This window comes from Triticum aestivum, chromosome 5A (assembly GCF_018294505.1).
Source record: "Triticum aestivum cultivar Chinese Spring chromosome 5A, IWGSC CS RefSeq v2.1, whole genome shotgun sequence".
Lineage (NCBI taxonomy): Eukaryota > Viridiplantae > Streptophyta > Magnoliopsida > Poales > Poaceae > Triticum > Triticum aestivum.
The window spans coordinates 244,923,866-244,942,270 of NC_057806.1; the positions used below are offsets into that span (position 1 = coordinate 244,923,866).

At 42.9% G+C, this 18,405-nt stretch overlaps 1 long non-coding RNA gene across 1 annotated transcript; it reads left to right on the plus strand.

The window, feature by feature from the left end:
* Positions 1–14,848: 14,848 nt before the first annotated feature.
* LOC123102891 (uncharacterized) lies at positions 14,849–17,902 on the plus strand. The gene is made up of 3 exons (XR_006449460.1): positions 14,849–15,118; positions 15,222–15,328; positions 15,829–17,902. It is a non-coding gene; the product is annotated as an uncharacterized lncRNA (long non-coding RNA).
* Positions 17,903–18,405: the final 503 nt, after the last annotated feature.

Here is an 18,405-nt window from a genome sequence, read left to right on the forward strand (position 1 = left end):
CACTAATTGGTGTAGGTGTCACAGAAACTGGTTTTTGTGATGTACTACTTTCCAATAAGGGAGCAGGTACAGTTACCTCGTCAAGTTCTACTTTCCTTCCACTCACTTCTTTCGAGAGAAACTCCTTCTCTAGAAATTTTCCGAATTTAGCAACAAAAGTCTTGCCATCGGATCTGTGATAGAAGGTGTATCCAATAGTTTCCTTTGGATATCCTATGAAGACACATTTCTCCGATTTGGGTTCGAGCTTATCAGATTGAAGCTTTTTCACATAAGCATCGCAGCCCCAAACTTTCAGAAATGACAACTTTGGTTTCTTGCCAAACCACAGTTCATAAGGCATCGTCTCAACGGATTTTGATGGTGCCCTATTTAACATGAATGCGGCCGTCTCTAGAGCATATCCCCAAAACGATAGCGGTAAATCAGTAAGAGACATCATAGATCACACCATATCTAGTAAAGTATGATTACGACGTTCAGACACACCATTACGCTGTGGTGTTCCGGGTGGCGTGAGTTGCAAAACTATTCCGCATTGTTTCAAATGTACACCAAACTCGTAACTCAAATATTCTCCTCCACGATCAGATCGTAGGAATTTTATTTTCTTGTTATGATGATTTTCAACTTCACTATGAAATTCTTTGAACTTTTCAAACGTTTTAGACTTATGTTTCATTAAGTAGATATACCCATATCTGCTTAAGTCATCTGTGAAGGTGAGAAAATAACGATATCCGCCATGAGCCTCAACATTCATCGGACCACATACATCTGTATGTATGATTTCCAACAAATCTGTTGCTCTCTCCATAGTACCGGAGAACGGTGTTTTTGTCATTTTACCCATAAGGCACGATTCGCAAGTACCAAGCGATTCATAATCAAGTGGTTCCAAACGCCCATCAGTATGGAGTTTCTTCATGCGCTTTACACCGATATGACCCAAACGGCAGTCCCACAAATAAGTTGCACTATCATTATCAACTCTGCACCTTTTGGCTTCAACATTATGAATATGTGTGTCACTACTATCGAGATTTAATAAGAATAGACCACTCTTTAAGGGTGCATGACCATAAAAGATATTACTCATATAAATAGAACAACCATTATTCTCTGATTTAAATGAATAACCATCTCGCATCAAACAAGATCCAGATATAATGTTCATGCTTAACGCTGGCACCAAATAACAATTATTTAGGTCTAATACTAATCCCGAAGGTAGATGTAGAGGTAGCGTGCCGACCGCGATCACATCGACTTTGGAACCATTTCCCACGCGCATCGTCACCTCGTCCTTAGCCAATCTTCGCTTAATCCGTAGTCCCTGTTTCGAGTTGCAAATGTTAGCAACAGAACCAGTATCAAATACCCAGGTGCTACTGTGAGCATTAGTAAGGTACACATCAGTAACATGTATATCACATATACCTTTGTTCACCTTGCCATCCTTCTTATCCGCCAAATACTTGGGGCAGCTTCGCTTCCAGTGACCAGTCTACTTGCAGTAGAAGCACTCAGTTTCAGGCTTAGGTCCAGGTTTGGGTTTCTTCTCTTGAGTAGCAACTTGCTTGCTATTCTTTTTGAAGTTCCCCTTCTTCTTCCCTTTGCCCTTTTTCTTGAAACTAGTGGTCTTGTTGACCATCAACACTTGATGCTCCTTCTTGATTTCTACCTCCGCAGCTTTCAGCATTGCGAAGAGCTCGGGAATAGTCTTATTCATCCCTTGCATATTATAGTTCATCACGAAGCTCTTGTAGCTTGGTGGCAGTGATTGGAGAATTCTGTCAATGACGCAATCATCTGGAAGATTAACTCCCAATTGAATCAAGTGATTATTATACCCAGACATTTTGAGTATATGCTCACTGACAGAACTGTTCTCCTCCATCTTGCAGCTATAGAACTTATTGGAGACTTCATATCTCTCAATCCGGGCATTTGCTTGAAATATTAACTTCAACTCCTGGAACATCTCATATGCTCCATGACATTCAAAACGTCGTTGAAGTCCGGATTCTAAGCCGTAAAGCATGGCACACTGAACTATCGAGTAGTCATCAGCTTTGCTCTGTCAGACGTTCATAACATCTGGTGTTGCTCCAGCAGCAGGCCTGGCACCCAGCGGTGCTTCTAGGACGTAATTCTTCTATGCAGCAATGAGGATAATCCTCAAGTTACGGACCCAGTCCGTGTAATTGCTACCATCATCTTTCAACTTTGCTTTCTCAAGGAACGCATTAAAATTCAACGGAACAACAGCACGGGCCATCTATCTACAATCAAACATAAACAAGCAAGATACTATCAGGTACTAAGTTCATGATAAATTTAGGTTCAATTAATCATATTACTAAAGAACTCCCACTTAGATAGACATCCCTCTAATCCTCTAAGTGATTACGTGATCCAAATCAACTAAACCATGTCCGATCATCACGTGAGATGGAGTAGTTTCATTGGTGAACATCACTATGTTGATCATATCTACTATATGATTCACGCTCGACCTTTCGGTCTTCGTGTTCCGAGGCCATATCTGTATATGCTTGGCTCGTCAAGTATAACCTAAGTATTCCGCGTGTGCAACTGTTTTGCACCCGTTGTATTTGAACATAGAGCCTATCACACCCGATCATCACGTGGTGTCTCAGCACGAAGAACTTTCGCAATGGTGCATACTTAGGGAGAACACTTCTTGATAATTAGTGAGAGATCATCTTAAAATGCTACCGTCAAACAAAGCAAGATAAGATGCATAAAAGATAAACATCACATGCAATCAATATAAGTGATATGATATGGCCATCATCATCTTGTGCTTGTGATCTCCATCTTTGAAGCACCTTCATGATCACCATCGTCACCGGCGCGACACCTTGATCACCATCGTAGCATCGTTGTCGTCTCGCTAATCTTATGCTTCCACGACTATCGCTACCGCTTAGTGATAAAGTAAAGCATTACAGCGCAATTGCATTGCATACAATAAAGCGACAACCATATGGCTCGTGCCAGTTGCCGATAACTTACAAAACATGATCATCTCATACAATAAAATTTAGCATCATGTCTTGACCATATCACATCACAACATGCCCTGCAAAAACAAGTTAGACGTCCTCTACTTTGTTGTTGCAAGTTTTACGTGGCTGCTACGGCCTTAAGTAAGAACCAATCTTACCTACGCATCAAAACCACAACGATAGTTTGTCAAGTTGGTGTTGTTTTAACCTTCGCAAGGACCGGGCGTAGCCACACTCGGTTCAACTAAAGTTGGAGAAACTGACAGCCACTAGCCACCTTTGTGCAAAGCACATCGGGAGAACCGGTCTCGCGTAAGCGTACGCGTAATGTCGGTCCGCGCTGCTTCGTCCAACAATACCGCCGAACCAAAGTATGACATGCTGGTAAGCAGTATGACTTATATCGCCCACAACTCACTTGTGTTCTACTCGTGCATATAACATCAACACATAAAACCTAGGCTCTGATGCCACTGTTGGGGAACGTAGTAATTTCAAAAAAATTCCTACGCACACGCAAGATCATGGTGATGCATAGCAACGAGAGGGGAGAGTGTGATCTACGTACCCTTGTAGATCGACAGTGGAAGCGTTAGCACAACGCGGTTGATGTAGTCGTACGTCTTCACGGCCCGACCGATCAAGCACCGAAACTACGGCACCTCCGAGTCTTAGCACACGTTCAGCTCGATGACGATCCCTGGACTCCGATCCAGCAAAGTGTCGAGGAAGAGTTCCGTCAGCACGATGGCGTGGTGACGATCTTGATGTTCTACCGTCGCAGGGCTTCGCCTAAGCAACGCTACAATATTATCGAGGATTATGGTGGAAGGGGGCACCGCACACGGCTAAGAAAATGAACACGTCGATCAACTTGTGTGTCTAGGGGTGCCCCCTGCCCCCGTATATAAAGGAGCAAGGGGAGGAGGCCAGCCGGCCCTATTGGCGCGCCAAGGAGGAGTCCTCCTCCTAGTAGGAGTAGGACTCCTACTAGGAGGGGGAAAGGAAGTGGGGAGGGAGAAGGAAAGGGGGGCGCCGCCCCCCCTCTCCTAGTCCAATTCGGACCAGGGGGAGGAGGCGCGTGGCCCACCCTAGCTGCCCTTCTCTCTCTCCACTAAGGCCCATATGGCCCATTACTTCTCCGAAATCACCCGGAACACTTTCAGTGTCCGAATATAGCCGTCCAATATATCAATCTTTATGTCTCGACCATTTCGAGACTCCTCGTTATGTCCGTGATCACTCCCGGGACTCCGAACTAACTTCGGTACATCAAAACGCATAAACTCATAATATAACTGTCATTGAAACCTTAAGCGTGCGGACCCTACGAGTTCAAGAACAATGTAGACATGACCGAGACATGTCTCCGGTCAATAACCAATAGCGGAACCTCGATGCTCATATTGGCTCCCACATATTCTACGAAGATCTTTATAGGTCAGACCGCATAACAACATACGTTGTTCCCTTTGTCATCGGTATGTTACTTGCCCGAGACTCGATCGTCGGTATCTCAATACCTAGTTCAATCTCGTTACCGGCAAGTCTCTTTACTTGTTTCGTAATACATCATCTCGCAACTAACTCATTAGTTGCAATGCTTGCAAGGCTTATGTGATGTGAATTACCGAGAGGGCCCAGAGACACCTCTCCGACAATCGGAGTGACAAATCCTAATCTTGAAATACGCCAACCCAACATTTACCTTTGGAGACACCTGTAGAGCTCCTTTATAATCACCTAGTTACGTTGTGACGTTTGGTAGCACACAAAGTGTTCCTCCGGCAAACGGGAGTTGCATAATCTCATAGTCATAGGAACATGTATAAGTCATGAAGAAAGCAATAGCAACATACTAAACGATCGGGTGCTAAGCTAATGGAATGGGTCATGTCAATCACATCATTCTCCTAATAATGTGATCCCGTTAATCAAATGACAACACATGTCTATGGTTAGGAAACATAACCATCTTTGATTAACGAGCTAGTCAAGTAGAGGCATACTAGTGACGTTTAGTTTGTCTATGTATTCACACAAGTATTATGTTTCCGGATAATACAATTCTAGCATGAATAATAAACATTTATCATGATATAAGGAAATAAAATAATAACATTATTATTGCCTCTAGGGCATATTTCCTTCACTAAGCACCGTTTGCGAGTCATCCGAAAGCAAAACCTGTCAAAGAGCATCTCCGTCGGGCCGCTGTGGAGAAGAGGAAGGCAATTGGTGAGGAGGTGGCTCGGCTTCGTGCAGCTGAGTTCATCCGCGAGATATACCACTCCGAGTGGCTCACCAATGTTGTCATTGTCCCCAAGAAAGACGATTCACTTTGCATATGCATTGACTTTAAGCATATCAAACAGGCCTGCCCAAAAGATCATTTCCCTCTGCCCCGTATCGATCAAATTGTTGACTGGACTGCGATATGTGAGCGTCTGTCCTTTTTGGACGCTTATTCCGGGTACCATCAGATCCGACTGTATGGTCTTGATGAAATAAAAACAGCTTTTATCACCCCATTCGGGTGCTTTTGCTATGTTACCATGCCCTTTGGTCTCAAGAATGCTGGTGCCACATTCATGCGCATGATTCAGAAGTGCCTGCTCACTCAAATCAGTAGGAATGTGGAAGCATACATGGATGACATCATGGTCAAGTCACATGAAAGTTCCGACCTACTGACTGACCTCGCCGAAACCTTTGCCAATATGAGAAGGTATGATATCAAGCTTAATCCATCAAAGTGCACATTCAGAGTCCAAGAAGGAAAGTTACTCGGTTTTCTCGTTTCCGAATGAGGGATCGATGCAAACCCCAAAAAAGTTGGTGTAATCCTCTGAATGAAATGCCTTGTGCATGTGCATGATGTCTAGAAGCTTACTGGTTGCCTGGCCGCATTGACCCGATTCATTTCACATCTCGATGAAAAGGCATTGCCTCTTTACCGTCTGATGAAGAAATCTGACAAGTTCAAGTGGACTCCTGAAGCTGACGCAACATTTGCTGAGCTCAAAACCTAGCTTTCCACCCAGCCGGTGCCTGCTGCTCCAATTAGCAAAGAGCCTTTACTGCTTTATATCATAGCCGCTGGACAAGTTGCCAGTACGATGCTCACGGTCGAGTGGGAAGAAGAAGGCAAAGCCTACAAAGTTCAGCGCCCAGTGTATTATATTTATGAAGTCTTAACTCCGTCCTAGCAGAGATATTCTCATTATCAGAAGTTGGTTTATGGAATTTATTTGACGATAAATAAACTTGCACATTATTTCTCAGATCACTCGGTTTCAGCTGTCAGTGATGCTCCATTAGTACAAATTCTGAACAATAGAGATGCAACTGGTCGAGTGGCAAAGTGGGATATTGAACTCCTTCCGTTAGATATCAAGTTTGAGGCAAAGAAAGCAATCAAGTCCCAAGCAATAGCATATTTCCTCGCCGAGTGGAGTGAGCAGCAGCAACTGACTCAGGTTCACTCCAAACATTGGACTATGTTCTTTGATGGATCCAAGATGTTGAACGGTTCTGGTGTTGGTGTAGTCCTAGTATCCCCGCAAGGTGAAAAGCTCAGTTATGTTCTCCAGATTCACTTTGATTCCTCCAACAATGAGGCTGAATATGAGGCACTTTTGTACGGGTTGCGTATGGCCATTTCACTTGGCGTCCGTCGCCTTATGGTTTACGGCGACTCAGATTTGGTGGTCAATCAAGTGATGAAGGAATGGGATATCAGGAGCCCAGCTATGACTGACTATTGCAATGCAATGAGGAAGTTGGAAAAGAAGTTTGAGGGATTAGAGCTCCACCACATACCCCGAGTCAAGAATCAAGCAGATGATGAGCTGGCGAAGATAGGCTCCAAGCGCGAGCCTATTCCCAGCAATGTGTTTTTGGAGCATCTCCACACTCCATCAGTTCAAGAGGATCGTTTCTCAGAAGAGTCCCCACAACCGAAAAGTTCCACCGACTCAACTGAAGTTGAAATTCCAGCCATGGTCGACCTGATCATGGAGGTTTTGGTCATCACCCCTGATTGGACGGTGCCATATGTTGCATACATAGTCAGAAAAGAGCTTCCAGAAGATGAGGATGAGGCCCGTCAGACCGTCCATCGATCCAAAGCCTTCATCGTGATAGGTGGACGACTGTATAGAGAGAGTGTGAACGGAGTTGCTCAACGATGCATTACACCAGAAGAAGGTCGAATGATTCTCAATGATATCCACTTAGGGACCTGTGGTCACCATGCATCCTCTCGGAAAATCGTGGCCAAAGCATACCGAGCAAGTTTTTACTGGCCACGTGCAAATGAAATGGCAAAGGAAATAGTCGACAAGTGTGAGGGCTGCCAGTTCTAGTCCAACATGTCCCACAAACCTGCTTCAGCCTGGAAGACCATTCCATTCATTTGGCCATTTGCTATTTGGGGATTGGATATGGTTGGACGCCTGAGGACCGGCAGAAGTGGTTTCACTCATTTGCTTGTAGCATTCGACAAGTTCACTAAATGGATCGAAACCAAGCCTACCAAGAGTCTCGATTCAAGCACTGCCATCAGTTTCATCTGAGAGCTGACGTTCAGATATGGAGTCCCTCACAGTATTATCACAGATAATGGCTCCAACTTTGATTCTGATGAGTTCAAAGCACTCTACGCCTCCCAAGGAACTCGGATGGACAGACAGAGAGAGCAAATGGTTTGATCCTCCAAGGGCTGAAACCCCGGTTGATGTGTGACCTCAAGCATGCAGCAGGCGCTTGGGTAGATGAGTTGCCTTCCGTCCTTTGGGGTTTGAGAACAACGCCAAATCAGTCGACTCGTCGGACTCCCTTCTTCATGGTCTATGGGGCTGAAGCCGTGCTGCCAAGTGATTTGCTTCACAACGCGCCCCGAGTGGAACTTTTCTCAGGGGTTGAAGCAGAGCAGACACGGCAAGATGTTGTTGACATCCTGGAAGAAGAGAGAGATATGGCCTTGATTCGATCGACCATTTATCAGCAAGACCTCCGTTGATTCCATGCCAAAAACGTGAGAGGTCGGGCATTTCAGGAAGGAGACCTGGTGCTCCGAGTGGATTAGCAACGACCACACAAGCTGGCTCCTACTTGGGAAGGTCCCTTCATCATCACCAAGGTGCTCCACAATGGAGCATATCACCTTTACAATGTGGAACACAAGAAAGATGAGCCACGCGCTTGGAACGCGGATCTGCTCCGCCATTTTAACACTTAGGCACTCGGTTCGACGAGTTGTAATAAGAATCATTCAGTTTGCTTATCAAAGACAAAATTTTGTAGTGCCTTAATACTTGTTATCCTGTCAAGTTACATGTTCAAATCCTCCAGTGGGTGGCTTAGCCGCGAACCTGATTCACCTAAGTTCCAAAAACTACTCCGAGTGGAGAGCGCCCCTCCCACTCGGGGGCTTAGCTATGAACCTGATTTGCCTAAGTTTGTAAAAATCCTACTGAGTGGAGAGCGATCCTACCACTCGGGGGCTTAGCTGTGAACCTGATTCTCTTAAGTTTCTAAAAATCCTACCGAGTGGAGAGCGATCCTCCCACTCGGGGGCTTAGCTGCGAACCTGATTCACCTAAGTTTCTAAAAATCCTACCGAGTGGAGAGCAATCCTCCTACTCGGGGGCTTAGCTATGAACTACTCGAGTGGGAACGCTCTGCGGGAGAGCTTGTCTTCAGGGATGATGCTCGAGGTTGCCACCCTCGCTCAACTCGCCGCTCGCAAGGCAATACCGGCATAGCCGGACACGGATGCGACCGCACAAGCGGTGTCCACTCTAGTGGCCAATGACGGGAGCACCGCCAGCCACGCGTCCTAGTTGCCGTCGTCCAATGTTTGGTGGCGCATGTGGCAGGTGAAGCGATGGACCGTCCACGTCCATCATCATCAACCTCACGTCCGCCGGCACTGCCAAAGTTGGGGACTCCTCCGAGGATGAGTAGGGCATGGGAGGCGGCAGGGCATGGTGTGCCAACTGGCCGGTCCGTCTCCCATGTTCTACTCTTCCTCGTCGGAGACCACACCTTCACTTTACGGGTATTGAACCCCGCTGCCATTCATGGAGACGGCAGATGGAGGACGTTGTCGCCGATGCAGAAGTACAAAGGAAAGTGGACGTCAGTTGCCGCCGTAGAATAGGTTTAGGGTCGGGTTTCTTTTCTTTTTCTATCCTATAAAAGTTTGAAATGTAATGAAAATCTACTATGTTTGCATGAATCTCGTCTGGTGTATATGAACTTTCACAATAATAGTAAGATATATTGTATGAAAATATATTGAATGATGATTCTTTTTTGTGTGTATAAACTTGGTCTAAGTTTAGAAGGTTTTACCCGAGACAAAGCTAACATGCGAAGTAAATAAACACATAGGTACACATACACAATTTATCTTAGGCACTCCAATAGTACGTCCACCACACATTCACGCATCTCATATCTTTCTCTCGCCGTCTTGAAACCAACTAAGCTTTGTCCTAAAAAATAAAGTCTTAAAAACTAACTAAGCCGACCTCCCAGCATATCACGCGGGAAAAGACCCGGCCGCGCCGTTTTAGTCGGGATTACCGAATTACTAGTAGTAGTATCAATGGAGCGCGCGAAGCACCAAGTTTAAAAAGAAAAAAGGTGGTACACTCACAGCACACCTCTCGCGTGATAACCCACAAGTATAGGGGATCGCAACAGTTTTTGAGGGTAGAGTATTCAACCCAAATTTATAGATTCGACACAAGGGGAGCCAAAGAATATTTGAAGGTATTAGCAGCTGAGTTGTCAATTCAACCACACCTGGAGATTAATTATCTGTAGCAACGTGATCAGTAGCAAAGTAATATGATAGTTTTGGTAATAGTGACAGCAGTAATAGTAACGGTAACAGTGATAACAATAGTTTTGTAGCAAGTGAAACAGTAACGATAGCAATAGTAACTTAGCAAGAACAATATAAGATAAATTCGTAGGCATTGGATCGGTAATTTGTTGGATGATATTCATCATGTGACAGTCATAACCTAGGGCGATACGGCACTAGCTCCAGTTCATAAATATAATGTAGGCATGTATTCCGTAAATAGTCACACGTGCTTATGGAAAGAACTTGCATGACATCTTTTGTCTTACCCTCCCATGACAGCGGGGTTCAATTGGAAACTAAGGGATATTAAGGCGTCCTTTTAATAGAGAACCGGAACAAAGCATTAACACACGATGAATACATGAACTCCTAAAACTACGATCATCACCGGGAGTGGTCCCGACTATTGTCACTCCGGGGCTGCTGGATCATAACACGTAGTAGGTGACTATAACTTGCAAGATCAGATCTAGAACATGGATATAATGGTGATAACATAAATGGTTCAGATATGAAATCAGGGCACCCGGGCCCAAAGTGACAAGCATTAAGCATGGCAAAGTCATAGCAACATCAATCTCAGAATATAGTGCATACTAGGGATCAAGCCCTAACAAAACTAACTAGATTACATAATGAATCTCATCCAACTCCTCACCGACCAGCGAGTCTATGAAGGAATTACTCGCTACCGGTGGGGAGCATCATGGAATTGGCGATGGAGAAGGGTTGGTGATGACGAAGAACGAAGATCCCCCTCTCCGGAGCCCCAACGGACTCCAGATCTGGCCTCCTGGTGAAGAATAGGAGGTGACGGCGGCTCCGTCTCGTGGATCGCGATAATTCTTTCTCCCTAATTTTTTTCTGGAAAAATAGGATTTTATAGTGTCGGTTTCTGGGTCTGCGGGGCCACCAGGTGGGGACAACCCATCTGGGCGCGCCCTGGTGGATTGCGCCCACCCAGGTGCCCCCCTCAGGTGGCTCTTGGCTCTAGAAATTCTCTTTTATTGTATAAAAATCCTCGCAAAGTTTCGTTCCATTCCGAGAACTTCTATTTTTGCACAAAAACAACACCATGGTAGTTCTGCTAAAAACAGCGTCAATCCGGGGTTAGTTTCATTCAAATCATGCAAATTAGAGTCCAAAACAAGAGGAAAAGTAGATACGCTGGAGACGTGTCAACTCCCCCAAGCTTAAACCTTTTCTTGTCCTCAAGCAATTCAGTTGATAAACTGAAAGTGAAAAAGAAAAACTTTGACAAACTCTTTTGCTCTTGTTTGCATAAATAAGCTTAAACAGCCCCCAGGTTTTCAGCCAACATTATAACTAATCATGCCAACAATAACTCTTAAAGATTATATTAACTCATATCAATAACATAATCAACTAGCGAGCAATAATAAGATATCTCAAACGGCAACACGTTGTCAAAACAACCATGATATAATATGACAATAGTGGTATCTCGCTAGCCCTTTCTGAGACCGCAAAACATATATGCATAGCACCTGCAAAGTCCAAGCAGCGACTAAACATTCTAATTCATGGTAGAAAAGATCCAGTCATGATGCACCTAACATTAGCTATACACAATGCATAAGCATGACATCAGTGCTCTCAGGTTTTGGTGCTTATTTTAGAAGGTGATGACACAACATAAGAGTAAATAGATAGTCCCTTCGTAGAGGGAAGCAGTGATTTGCAGATGTGCCAGATCTCAAGTTTTTAAAACAGAGGTGAATGATATTTTGAGACATGCACCCTTCTTGTTTACTTCACGACCATCAGTTATCAATATCTTCCATGCTAAACACGCCAGTGGCGGTTCCCAAGCGATAAAAGTAAAGGTTTTGACTCCTGATGTAAACTGGGCCCCGATCTTTCGATGAGGTAGAGATAACTACGATTTTTGGTGGGACTTGACCATCACGATCCGGCTACCAATCGTATAGGGAGAACCGTACACGACTGATATCCACGACAATCGCGGAACCAACTCCACAGCGTTATCGACCAAGCGAACGGTGCGATCGACCTATCCACGAAGGATTTTTCCTGCAAGCAAATCGAAGAACATGCAAGAAAATAATGCCAAGCGGTCTCAAAATTGCGAATATGCTAGATGGGAATAATCTCACAAGATGGGGTTCTGATAGGATGTATTGACGGTCGCACTAGCCGCTACGAGCGAAGACAAATAAAAGTAGCTATATAGCTAAACTTCTATAAACAGAACCCGAGTCTAAACCCTAACCAAAACTACTATTTATTAAAGGTCGATCTACTCGGTCGAGTCGGTTGGCCGTATCACGGTATGTCGGACGTACGAAGGCCAGACACGGACGTGGCGTTTTCTTCCGTTGATAGGACATGTCGGCCCAATCATGGTGTAACAATCCTTTGGACCCAATGGCTCCTCTTGGTCCATGTAGTCAAAACAATTGCTGGACTTTTGGACGTAAGCTTCTGGCACCTCATACGTGATGGATGGGATGGATGGCTTGGGCGATGCAGGCCATGCATGCAACAACGGCGGAAGGCATGCATGCAGTGAGGGTTGCTCCACTTTAATTAATTCTTTGATTTCCTTATCCCTGAGTGCAAATAAACTAGAACATGAGTGTAACATCATAGTCTCATCACTTAAATTAAATGTACAAAGAAACGATAGTACCTGGTTAATAAACTGCCGTGTAATATTCGTAGATGTTTTTAAGATAGCTATGTTCACATCAAATTCATTGGGAGTTTTTGTTTGATTATTTGAAAGCTTTTTCTATTTGCAGTTTGGGTCTGGGCATCCCCATTACCGCCCTTTTCTCGTGCGATGGCGAGTAAATAAACACTCAACCTCAGAATAACCCCTTTAACATGGAAGATACCGACCACCTCCTATCGTTCCATGAATGATCCAGGCACACAAAAAGGATATTTATTTGAAGTTTTTTAGAGGTGGCACATGAAAATTTACTTAGGACGGCATGGTAATACCGCATATAGGTAGGTATGGTGGACTCATCTGGATTAACTTGGGTTCAAGGTTTTTGATGTACAAGCAGAATTCCCACTTAGTACAGGCGAAGGCTAGCAAATATATGGAGAAGCGGACAACTAGAAAGCAACAACGGTCATGAACATGCATTATGCATAAGTAACATTGCACACTAGTATGAGTAGGATATGAACACCATGAACATAAATATCATAGAGGCTATGTTGGTTTTGATTCAACTACATGCATGAACATGTGCCAAGTCAAGCCACTCAAACATTCAGAGGAGGATACCATACCATCATACTACATCACAATCATTTTAATGCAATGTTGATATCCAAGATAAATCATTATCCACTCCTAGCTACTTATACATGGCATGAGAAAATATAATCTCTAATTGTCATTGCAAACATGTTTAATCATAATGGGCTGAATCATGGATACTAGGTTAAACATATTTACAAAAACAAAACAAGTCGAGTTCATACCAGTTTCTATCTGCCACGGCCAGTTTATCAAATATCGTCATTATAGCCTTTCACTTGCATGACCGAATGATATGATATAATAACAGTGCAAGAGTGTCATGGACTAAAATGAAATCTGCAAACATTTTATTCAACAGGAGAAAACAAGGTAAAATTGTATCTTTGTTAGATCAACAATAATGCAAATGAGAGCCACTCAACATTTTCATTGTGGTCTTCTTCTTAGTACAACTCGAATAAAAAGGAAAAGACCTCAGAAAAACACACTGGAATATTTTTAGAGTTTTTGGTTTTCTCGAACAAGCAAATAAAAGGGAAAATCAAAAACGAGAAAAAACTATTTACATGGGAAAGCTCCCAACAAGCAAAAAAAGAATAAGGAAATATTTTTGGGTTTTCTTTTTAGTGCAACAGCTAAGAATGCATAGAAAGTAAACTAACTACAACTATTTTTTTTTTGGTTTTTCTAAGGTTTTTCAAACATGCAAGAAGAAAGCGAGAAAATAAATTTAACATGAATGATACAATGAAAAAGTGTGGACACCGACAACTTGAATGAAATGTGTGAAACATGAATGTAATGTCGGTGAGAAACACGTACTCCCCCAAGCTTAGGCTTTTGGCCTAACTTGATAATCAATCAGTGACCTGGATAGTAGTCAGTGTTCTAGCTCACGGAGGCTCGCTCTCAAGAACAAAATAACTTCCCTTGCTATTATAGTCAAAAAGAGCAGGCGTAAGCAAATATGTGTGCACAACAGATGCTTGGTTAAACAACAATTTATAGATAAAATTATGAATATCTCCTTGGAGGATCTTATGGTTTTTCATAGCATCAAAGTCTAAAAACTGCGTTGGTAGGATAGGGTCAAAGGGCAAGGGTGTAACACCCAGCTCTCTTGCTAAACGTGTGGCAAAGATTCCACCATAGAAATAGCCACTATTAGCATTGTGATGTAACCTGCATGCAACAATTGCCCTAAGATTATAACTTCTATCACCAGTAAGATCGGTGCGTATGAGGCTCAAGTCTGGAGCACAAAGTGTACTAAATCTTGCTTGCCTATAATACATTCCCATTGAATAAAGCAACATATTGAATTGCGGGAAAATGAATGCTCTTTTTCTATTTTGCGCCACTCCCCTCGTCTCACCTAGCAAAGACTAGTCAAGAATGATTGGTACTTAGCCCTTGGCGGTTCGTCAAGCGAACCCAGAATGGAATTTTGCAGTGGTGAGCAAATCTTTCTAGTGATATGGTAAATGGATTTTAACATATAACGAGGCTAGCCAACTTGCCTTCAGATGGCTCCCTCGCGCGCAGCCCTTTATGGCCGTCTGATCTGGCCTTCGGCGTTTCTGAACCGTTGGATATTTGCCTTATGGTCAAATTATTTTCACCTCACGTTTGTTTTTCGTGTCCAACGACGAGTGGACTCGCCTCGAGCTCGCATTAGCTGGGTCAGCCCCGCGCTTGTGCGAGAGGTTTTTGCCCAATCCACACCTCACGCGCCGCATTGACCTGCTTGCCCAATCCCCGCGGCGGTTGGCTGGTTGACTCATCGCGCCAGCACGTCCTCGCCTCCTTAGTGCCATGAGAGGCGCCGCCTCTGCCTCTGGAAGAAGCGGCAGGGATTGGTGGAGCATCGAAAGTGGCCGGGGTCAACGGTTGAGGGAGGATCACCCACCAGAGCAGTAGGAGAAAGACCTTGAGGTGGTCCAGATTTGCCTCTACATCCTTTTCCTCTTTTCCTAGGTTTTGATCTCCTGTACATATTTTGGCCACCTAAGTTCTATCCGCTCTCTGTCAATTTCAGTGAAGCTGCATCATCCAACATAGCGAGATGAAGTACTCAGAAAAAATTGCAGCAAGTGCGATTGATACTCAGGGAATTGATCTGATTCTGAATCTTCCCTTCTTCCGGTACTTATTTCACACTCTCTCTGATTGGTCAATGTGCTATGCAAAGCTGTTTGATATATGGATTAAATTTGCTTTTGTACATGTCTGGATCGTACTTAATGTTATTCCCTTTTGAATTAGCAAGATCTAGACGATAATTCACAACAATGTCAATGTTAGGTTTGATTTACCACCAGTGCTCTTTAGATTACAAAGGGTTTTTAATTCAGCATTCAACTCCGCCTTTGTCAGTATAAAAAATTCATAAATAGACTTGGTCTCTTCTTTATTATCTGGGTGCATTATGTACTATGCATGGCACTAACTGTGAGTATTTTTGCCAGTCAGTATGCATTGGTCTACTTTGGATCTTTTTTGTCTCACTTTATACTTGTTCTGCTATTTGTCGTGTATGCACATGATTTGGATTGATCTACTTAGAAGCATGAGTTTATGAAAATTAATATCTACTAGGATTGCTCTGCTCCTGTTGACATGCGATGGCAATTGTGACATGACAGAGTTGTCTGAAGTGGAATGGATTGTCGTCACCTTTGACTAAGCTGTCGAGCCCAAGAACTGTGGCAGACTGGTGGCCCAGCTGTTCAACTTCTCAACACCGTTTAATTTTGTCTTTGGCTGTCCTTGCGTCCACTCAGCAGAGAAGTATCTATACTGAATTTCTGCTCTAGATAACTTATACTCATATAATTTATCTCTAATACCCAGTCCAAAACATTAGTTTCAAAATGTAACTCTTTGCGGCCCTAATTCGACAGTACTTTGAGTGCTTCCTATAGGAACAGGAGTGAGCAAAGACGAAGTCACCTGAGATGGGAAAAACAGAAGTATATGTTAATAACCAGATTTTCAACTTTTGTTGACCTTTTATTTTAAGTATATGTTAATAACCAGATTTTCAACTTTTGTTGACCTTTTATTTTAACTGAATGATATGTTCTAGCATTTGAGCTACTAATCATAAATATTCAGTCAGCTATCCGTAAGACGCCACATGTTCTTAGCTGCTATATTTTATACCTGAAATTATTTTCTAAGTCCACATAACGAAGGCAAAAGTCATGAAAATTATGAAAGCCTTTTTGAAAAAATGAAAATCACAGAAAGGATCTTGGAAAAAAGAATTACTTGTGAACAATCATTTTGACTGATGAGTTGATCTCTGCCTAATGAATCCACTGAGATATTGGAGAGCTTTTCTGCTTCATGAGAAAGAGCCACAGATGGCCGACTAATACCCATTATAGCAGGATTTTGCATATGATGTGCATACACAAGGTGCCGCTGGGTGATACGGCAGTTCTCTGAACATAGAATACTAGATTAAAGCACTCACAGTATTTCTTCAGGCACTCAGATCTCTTGCAGTGGCACCCCTTTGTATGCTTACCCACAGGAGGGCCTTCTGCCAGTTTGCATGATAAAAATAGAAGTGATTGTTTGAAAATATACATTGTGCTCTACCTCGCCGTTCTGGGCTGCATGTGGAGGGATATTCCAAATTTTGGGCATAAAGGCCACAGGGTTTCTTTCAAGGCACTAGGCAAATCACGAATAGCTCGCCCCTTGTGCTATATTTATAGCAGGTTGTACCCGGCATATATTGTGAGATTTGATCTGGTAGAGACGAAGGACCGAGATAGTCTGGTCTTACCTACATATATGAGTCGTTATTGAGGACTGAGCATCGAGCGTGATTCCGTTTCCAGTCCATGTAGATTAGGCATTGGACGACTTAGCTAGAAACTTTATAGGTTTTTAGTTTATATATCAGTTATGTTGTCATGATTTGCTTTTTATGAACCTTGATAATACTATCCTGGATTTGTGACAACAGTCTACAGATTTTTCCCTTTATTTTTTATCATTGTGAAGAACAAATCTACAAAATTCAACCAGTTGTGAACTCATCAAGTACGAGATCTCTGTCTAATATCATTTCTGTAGGTCGAACCTGAAAGGATGCCAGCCGATTGCTTTTCCAAAACTGAAGTTTCATGTCTTGAAACTTTCCCCATTTTTCTTTTCAGAGGACAAAGGACATCCGGATTAGTTAGCTTCTTTTTACAGTTCCTATCCATTGAACTATATGCAGTTTTCAGCTAGACCTCATTTTATAGTGCCTATCCATTGAACTATATGCAGTGTCAACAAACATTGTGAGATGCGATGGCTGCAATGGTGGGGCCAAACAATCCTACGGCAGCAGTAGTCATCCCATGATAAATCTCTGTTAAGTGCTCCTTTCTCTTTACCTCTTTACTCCCGTGTATCTGATTTTGATGTCATAGTCTATGTTTTTAGCTAGACACCGTGCTTGCAGATTTCATAAAGAAGGGTAGATGAAGAAGCTATCAGAAGAATTTGTTGAACGGAACTTGCATTTTGATGTTATGAGTGTAGAAATATATTCTGCATTTTTAGGAAATTAGATAATAGGACCTGCTAAAGGAGAACTTGGGTCAAGCTATTTCTTTATTTGTTTGTGCAACCAACCTTATTTGGTTCTGATTGGAAGATAATACGACCGGCTGTACAAACTTCTATTGAGTAAAGCTCATTGTTAAGTTCAGATATAATTATGTGTCTCGAATTCTTGTTATTTTTCATTTCTTATGTGAAATAAATCATCAGTTGGCATACTTGGTTTCCCATATTGTTTTTGGTTATTGATTTAAAGTGACCTTTTCTGATTTTGCAAACCAGAGGGGTTGTTCCAATTATAAATGTATATTGCTACTTCTTTTGGCTGCTATAAAATGCTAAGCACAAATTGTTGCAATATTAGTTCTTAACTTCATGAGCAATGAATATAATATTTTACTGGAGACCATACTCACCGACGACACCGTACACAATACAATGTTGATTACAACGCCCTTTGTAGCGCCATCATTCAGTTTCTCCCGACCTTTAACCTGTGTGTAGAATGTGGAAACAATTGAGGATAGGGTGGCTATCCCTATATCACAAGTCTGACGGTGCATCAGGAATTGCCATGTAGTTGCATGTCTGTCAAGAGTTTAAGCATGTGAAAGTTGGGTTACCTCTATATTTGTAAGAGTTGGAACTTGGTA